The 7,989-nt window shown below is 40.9% G+C and overlaps 3 non-coding genes across 3 annotated transcripts; all 3 read left to right on the top strand.

Moving 5' to 3' along the window:
- Nucleotides 1–2,161: 2,161 nt before the first annotated feature.
- On the top strand, nucleotides 2,162–2,235 carry trnat-agu (transfer RNA threonine (anticodon AGU)). The gene has a single exon. It is a non-coding gene; the product is annotated as a tRNA-Thr (tRNA).
- Nucleotides 2,236–4,236: 2,001 nt separating this feature from the next.
- trnat-agu (transfer RNA threonine (anticodon AGU)) lies at nucleotides 4,237–4,310 on the top strand. The gene has a single exon. It is a non-coding gene; the product is annotated as a tRNA-Thr (tRNA).
- A 167-nt stretch (nucleotides 4,311–4,477) lies between these two features.
- Nucleotides 4,478–4,551, top strand: trnat-agu (transfer RNA threonine (anticodon AGU)). Its single transcript has one exon. It is a non-coding gene; the product is annotated as a tRNA-Thr (tRNA).
- Nucleotides 4,552–7,989: the final 3,438 nt, after the last annotated feature.

The raw sequence follows: 7,989 nt of genomic DNA, 5'->3' as shown, positions 1-7,989 counted from the left end.
TCCTGCACAAAATCCCAGTACCCGAACTTAATAATTTTTGGTGTAGCGCCTTCCATGTTTCGTCACGACTGTTAAGGTTTATTAGTTAGTGTGCGCGCTCCCTCTGCTTGCCTGCTGCGTCACGTGGTTAGATTACGCTCTTGCGTGCATTTAAAAAGAGATTTAAAGTTTAAGTTTTATTTAAGTTATTTTAACTTAGATTTAAGTTATTTCGAGTCATTTAACTCAAGTCCGAGTCAAGTCTCAAGTCATGAATGTCAAGTCAAAGTCAAGTCGAGTCTTTTTTTAATATTTGTCAAGCAAGTCTCAAGTCTCAAATTTGTGACTTAAGTCTGACTCGAAACAAGTTATATGAGTCCCCCATCTCTGTCATACAGAAGTTATCTTATCAAAGTAGATTAAGATTAACACATTGAATGCTGTCAAACAAAGGCTAGGCTAATAGCTAAAGGCTGTCATCACAAAAATTCCATTAAATCAAAGCTCTGAATAAACTTATCACAAATATATGAAAATATGTATCATCAAGTATTATGTAAAGAAGAATTAACTTACAGATGATGCTTTTACAAACGCAAAACAAAGGATGGCATCGAAGATTAAGGAGCTGACCGCATGAGAAATGTGATCACTTATTTTTTCTGGAGAACTGCCCCTAGGGGGCACCAAAACTACATAACTATACATACAATACAAGTGACAAGTAAACTTGGAGCAGAACACCCATAATTTTAAATACACAAATTAAAAAACTCATGAAGTCATACCTTATAATTATTCACCTTTTAGTAAAATTTCTAGTCACAGAGTGAAAGTAGTAATAGCATTATTCTGCCCCCTAGCGGAATAACAGAGTCACACTTTCTTGGTGTCATGATTAGATCTTCAGTATCACATTAAAGCTTGGATTGTCACTTCTGAACCAGAAGGCGAGTTGTCAAGAGACTGACAGTCTCCATTTTGTTGGAAAAACTCACTATAGTTTGTGGGCTAATTAAATGTGAAATTCTATTTTTTTTTAAAGTGAATACTACATTAATTAGTGAATTATATTCCTTGTTAATTTCCCTGTCTGTGTAATGTCATTGTTGTCAGCGTTAGTCTTGACAGCTAAATTGCATTTAATTTAGTCTTAGCTTTTTGAGAAACATATATAACACATATTGTTGCGCATGTACACACACTCTCTAACACAATAAGAAACTAAGGTTGTGTGCTACTGATCTCTGTCTCTTTTATCTCTCTCATCTCTCTTCACCCCACACATGACTCAAGCTCAGGCAAAATAAAAATAATGTCACACAAAATAAACATGTATAGAAAGCATTATTTACTAAAATGGAATGATTATATAGGTGCTGTACATTGCAGTACCCTTGCTGTTGTTTTGCCGAAGTCATGAGTGTTTGTTTCAGTGCCCAAGAAATTGCAGATCTGATTACTTCAGCTGTCCTGGAGGAAGAAGATGGAGAAGAGTACAATCCAGTAAGTTATTCCTCATCTTCAGATGAAGAAGAAATCCCCCAAGCTGACAAAGAAACTTTTTAGGTCAAAGAACAGCAAAATATTATAGTCTACTTTACCATATGAAAACCAGGGTAGAATAGTGGCAGAAAATGTCATGATGATGACCCCAGGGACAACAAGATATGCTGTTTCCCATGTCCAGTACATTGTCTCAGCATTTGTTATGGTCATTACACCAGCCTATGTATTCTATCAGGGCTGCTAATCCTAGCTGGTGTGTATAGATCCTCAGGTGTAGATGTAGTCTCTGGGATACAGAGAGTGGAAGAGAGCAATTTTCATGCCGGAGTGTTTCTGAAGGTCTTTCTCACTTTTTCAAGAATGTTACAGTTTTACAGCAAGATGAGTGATAGACAAACTGGCTGCCATAAGAGAGTTCTAAGAGAAGTGAATGGAGCACCTGCTGTAGCTCTACTACCCTGGACCTGAAGTGACAGTGGATGAGCAGTTGGCTCCATTCAGAGGTAAAAATGTACATTTTTATTTTCATATCTGTAAAGTATTTTTTATTATATATATGTGTGTGTGTGTGTGTGTGTGTGTGTGTGTGTGTGTGTGTGTGTGTGTGTGTCAGTATCCTAGGCACTTGCATGTCAATCACAGATGATAGTATGGGAGGCAGTTTGGGACCTGTGGTGCTGTGGCTTAGCTGGTGAAAACGCCTGTCTAGTAAACAGGAGATCCTGAGTTCAAATCCCAGCAGTGCCTGACTTGTATGTGTAAGCATAGGAAATCCCTTTATGCCAGCAAGATTGCCCCTGAGCAACAACGTAAATTTCATGGTCTAAGTCAGAGGTATTCAACTAAAATGTAAAGAGGTCCAGTAAGAGAAAGTTTCTTGAAGCAAAGGTCCAGAAGATCATAATGTCTCACTAGTTTGTGTGATATATATTTATGAAGCCTAGTAGTTGTATCAACATCTGCAAGCAATCAATACCTGTCAAATCAAATAAATTCAGTACAATTCAAAAACTTTTTGATAATATTTATTGTCACGTAACATAGAACTGAAAATATGTATGATTGTAGATATGTATAATGTTCTCTCATTAAATAAAGTAGGGCTACATTTCAATATAAGAGAAAATAAATAAAATGTGAAAATTGTGTATGTTTAAATAAAGTGCTTAACTTTCCCTTTGATATCTCAGGGAGAGAACTGAGCTCTAGCTTGGCTTGGGTTAGGGTTAAACCTGGGCTTGAATGGAGTCAGGGCCGTTCTCATACACATGTGGAGGTGCTCATTAGTGACCCTGGAACCATATTTAGTTTGGATTATGTTCATTGTAGAGAAAACTGCCTCGCAGTTGTATGTAGAGCCAAACATGGTCAGGATGTATAGGGCTACTTCCCTCAGACCTGGGAAAGCTGTCTCAGGGACGCTGTCTTCAGATTAGAGTGGATATGTTTGTTCAAAACCTTTATGTTTTGTCTCATAATGGCGTTTCACATTGTCACTTTTAATAAGTGCCACGGTTTCTGAACATATGAGACACACTGGTTTAGTGGGAAGTGTGAACAGAAATTAATCTGTCCATTCTGGATTAAATGCTCTATTTTCGCTGTCCACTTTTCTTTTTTTGGAGAGCGCCATTTGTTCTTTATTCTCCCTTTCTCCGTATCACTCGTCTGTTTCTCTCTCTTTCTCCGTCTCACTCGTCTGTTTCTCCCTTTCTCCGTCTCACTCGTCTGTTTCTCTCCCTTTCTCCGTCTCACTCGTCTGTTTCTCTCCCTTTCTCCCCTTTCTCCGTCTCACTCGTCTGTTTCTCTCTCTTTCTCCGTCTCACTCGTCTGTTTCCCTCTCTTTCTCCGTCTCACTCATCTGTTTCTCTCTTTCTCCGTCTCACTCGTCTGTCTCTCCCTTTCTCCGTCTCACTCGTCTGTCTCTCCCTTTCTCCGTCTCACTCGTCTGTCTCTCCCTTTCTCCGTCTCACTCGTCTGTCTCTCCCTTTCTCCGTCTCACTCGTCTGTTTCTCTCCCTTTCTCCGTCTCACTCGTCTGTTTCTCTCCCTTTCTCCGTCTCACTCGTCTGTTTCCCTCTCTTTCTCCGTCTCACTCGTCTGTTTCTCTCTTTCTCCGTCTCACTCGTCTGTTTCTTTCCCTTTCTCCGTTTCACTCGTCTGTTTCTCTCCCTTTCTCCGTCTCACTCGTCTGTTTCTCTCCCTTTCTCCGTCTCACTCGTCTGTTTCTCTCCCTTTCTCCGTCTCACTCGTCTGTTTCTCTCCCTTTCTCCGTATCACTCGTCTGTTTCTCTCCCTTTCTCCGTCTCACTCATCTGTTTCTCTCCCTTTGTTTTCTACATGTATCGCTATCTTTCTTTCATGTGTAACTTTACTCTAATTCTCTCTCATCTGTCTTGCACTGTTAAGTCGCAGTGTTTACTTCAGGAATGCACGGACTTGATTGGCTGAGTGGTATCACGTGGGATGGCTTAACTCGCATGCAATTGGTCTGTGCGTTTCCACTACCTTTACCGTAAAGATTGCAAAAGCTGCGCCTATGAAAATAGAAGCGCTTCGTCAAGTTTTAAAGCATAACCTTTTGTTTTGGCCGTAGGTCCGGGTCCGTATTAGACAGCTTCTGGGTCCGGACCCGGACCGCGGTCCGCCTGTTAGTGACCTCTGGTCTAAGTCAATGCAGTGATGAGATTAAAGGCTTGTATGTTCATCACAGATTATAGTATGGGACAATACTGTATTTTGGACCTGTGGTGCTGTGGCTTAGTTGGTGAAAGTGCCTGTCTAGTAAACAGGAGATCCTGGGTTCAAATCCTAGCAGTTCCTGACTTGTCTGGGTATGCAGAGGAAATCCCTTTAACCCCTTTACGCCAGCAAGATGGCCCCTGAGCAACAATGCACTGTAAATTTCAGGGTCTAATCATTGCAGTGATGAGATTAAAAGCTTGTATGTTCATCACAGATGATAGTATGTGAGAATAGTTTGAACCTGTGGTGCTGTGGCTTAGTTGGTGAAAGCGCCTGTCTAGTAAACAGGAGATCCTGGGTTCAAATCTCAGCCGTGCCTGACTTGTCTGGGCATGCAGAGGCAATCCCTTTAACCCATTTATTACACTGGAGTAAATTTAAGTAAATCTGGTTGTTTTAATCAAGATTATCCTACAAGATTTTTTTTTCAACTACCTTTAAGTTCCCTATTATAGGCTAACCAGCAATTTTGTAAACCTACCTCAAACAAGAGGCTGAGGCTATAGAGTGCCAATGAACTTTGCAAAGCATTGTGGGGTCTTAACAAAACAAAAGCTTTACAATGTTTGGGGCTCCCATGCCCTCTAGATATGAATCTTGGGTGAAAGACTTACCGGACCCAAGGAGACTCACACGCTCACACTCGCGTCCTGTTGCTAATGCTCACAGCATTGCATCCTGTTGCTGAAATAGCTCAGCTGGGAGAGTGTTAGACTGAAGATCTAAAGATCCCGGGTTTCGGCAATTGGTTTGCTTCAAGAGAGGTGGTGTATGTTTGTATCATTGGCTAGGGATTGCCGAAGAACTTTGCAAAGCCCTTGCAGCTTTGGATCTTGGAGTTCTTGAGAAGACTATTTTTTAAGCTTGTTTGGTAAAGGAATTGTGCCAGAAAGCTACATTTAAAGACCCCGTGATTTTCAAATCTATCCCTGGATCTAGGTGTTTTACAAGGGTGTACTGACTTAGGACCTGCTTAAGCGCATTTGCTTTAGGAAGTGTGCATGGTACAGTCTTTGTACACAGGCCCCTCCTGAGCCTGGGTTTACATGCAGGTACTGTGGCACAGTGGTTTTTCCAACCGATATAGCGGTTACACCTCACAAAAGGGAGAAGCACTTCAAAGTTTTCTTCCAGAAAGCCACACTGGACTGTAACTAAAGAGACAGCTGTTGTGTTCTGTTTGAAACAAAAAAATATACGGTATATGGTTTAATGGTTTAAATTTATTACACTGAAACTTCATGAAGGGGGGCACGGTGGCTTAGTGGTTAGCACGTTTGCCTCACACCTCCAGGGTCGGGGTTCGATTCCCGCCTCCGCCTTGTGTGTGTGGAGTTTGCATGTTCTCCCTGTGCCTCGGGGGTTTCCTCCGGGTACTCCGGTTTCCTCCCCCGGTCCAAAGACATGCATGGTAGGTTGATTGGCATCTCTGGAAAAAATTGTCCCTAGTGTGTGATTGCGTGAGTGAATGAGTGTGTGTGTGTGCCCTGCGATGCGTTGGCACTCCGTCCAGGGTGTATCCTGCCTTGATGCCCTATGATGCCTGAGATAGGCAGTTCTCCAGAAAGAATAAGTGATCACGTTTCCCATGCAGTCATCCCCTTAATCTTCAGATGCCATCCTTTGGTTTGCGTTTGTAAAAGCATCATCTGTAAGTTAATTCTTCTTTACATAATACTTGATGATACATATTTTCATATAATTGTGATGCGTTTATTCAGAGCTTTGATTTAATGGAATTTTTGTGATGACAGCCTTTAGCTATTAGCCTAGCCTTTGTTTGACAGCGTTCAATGTGTTAATCTTAATCTACTTTGATAAGAGAACTTCTGTATGAGTCAATATTTGTATTTGTTGTCAATTTCTTGGTCATCTGATAATCCCATTTAAGAAAATTGATGACATTGATTTAATTTGGGCTATTTTCAGATATACTTATATGAATGCTCTTTAGTCATTGGTTAATTTTTCTGATTGTTGTTTATTTGCTGTTTTTTGCAGTTTTACTCTTAATTCATAATGTACCTGGCATCTTATTAAAGGTCAAAGACTAAGATGAATCCTGACTTGTCTGTACTTTATGGATGGAGTTTGGCTGGCTGTTAAATTGCATTGGTAGATGCAAGGAAAACAGTACAATAATATTTTGATGTAAATAAGGCAGGGACTTATGCCCAGGAAATGGAAATGCCCAGCTTAAACACAGCCATGACACACCTGCCCAGAATTTGACTCAACTCTACCGGGCATAAGATTTTCTGACGATCTAATTATTTGGGATTTGATGATCTCGCTGAGGATGGAGGCTTACATAGCTGCCTTATTCTTAGGTTTCTGCACTACTGTAGAAAGCTGACACAAAAATAAACATAGAAACACTCACAGCCATCAGTCTAAGGTCATGTTGATGCTCTGTCCTTGTTTGTTTTGTTTATATGAAACATTCATATTTGGTCTGGTATGCTGATGACGGCACGGCTGGCCGCTTCATATCCCTGAGAGCCTCCTTGCCTGTGTTTCATTCCGGTTCCCCATTTTAAGTTAAGCTGTTGAAAGACAAGACAAAGGCATATAGTGATGGCCGCTTTCGAAACACTGCTTACTGAAGCTTTAATGTTTTCATACATACACTCAGAGTACACACCTGGGGTCTCAATTATAAAACTGTGCGTAGGATCCCTACTAAAAGTTTACGTGCGCCCAAAAGCCAAAAATGCCATACGCCAAAAAATATTCCAATTTATAAAACCGTGCGTACGCACACCTGTAAGAAATGTTCCCTTTATAAATCACAGATCACCCGCAGATGTGCGTACGTGAACCAGCCTCATATCCCGCCCTGTACACGCCCATTTTTACACGCCCATTACACGCTCCACAACTGCGCGGGCACGAGAGTGGACCTTGTTTTTTTTTTGTTTTTTTAAGCCCAGCCACCACCACCCCGACTTCGGAGGACAACTTTATTTTTATTCATATGTAGATTTAACAAACAGAAGAAAAAAAATAAAAATAAAAATTTGAGAAAAAAAAAAAAAAAAAAAAAGGGGATTTCAGGGGGGGTACACACCAGCTGGGTACGCATATACAGACAGACAGACAGGCAGACATAGACAGACATAAACAGACAGATAGACAAACAGACAGATAGATCGAGACAGAAAAACAGAGAGACAGACAGACAAACAGAGAGAGACAGACATAGACAAACACACAGACAGAAACAGACAAACAGACAGACAGGAGAGAATTTATGAGTGTAGGGTTGGTATATCTGTAAGTGTGTCTATTAGTTATTATGGGGGGTAAAGATAGGGGTGGTTGAAGTGAAAGGTGGGAAAGAGGGTAATGGGAATGCACTTGGTTCACATTAACTGTTGAATTTGTAGAGAGACTATGAATGGTTTCCAGGTTTCTTTAAAGGCAGATATATTATTATTTTTATGCGCAATGGTTTCTTCTGTCAAAATGAATTCTGTGATTAGATTAGTCCAATGGTTTATATGACAAGATGATTTCGATTTCCAGTTTTGAAAGACTATTTTCTTAGCGAGAGCTAGAGAGACAAGGACTGAGGTTTTATATTTGAGAGGGATGGGGGTATCTGAAATAACTCCTAGAAGACAGAGTTTAGGAGACAGTGGTACTCTGCAGTTCAGGATTGAAGACAGTGTGTTAGTTACTGTAGTCCAGAGAGAGTGAACGGGCTGGCATAGCCAGGTAGCATGGAGATAGGTGTCTGTGTTCCCAGAGGTGC

This window comes from Tachysurus vachellii, chromosome 8 (genome assembly GCF_030014155.1).
Source record: "Tachysurus vachellii isolate PV-2020 chromosome 8, HZAU_Pvac_v1, whole genome shotgun sequence".
NCBI lineage: Eukaryota > Metazoa > Chordata > Actinopteri > Siluriformes > Bagridae > Tachysurus > Tachysurus vachellii.
This window is presented reverse-complemented; position numbering and strand designations above follow the sequence as displayed.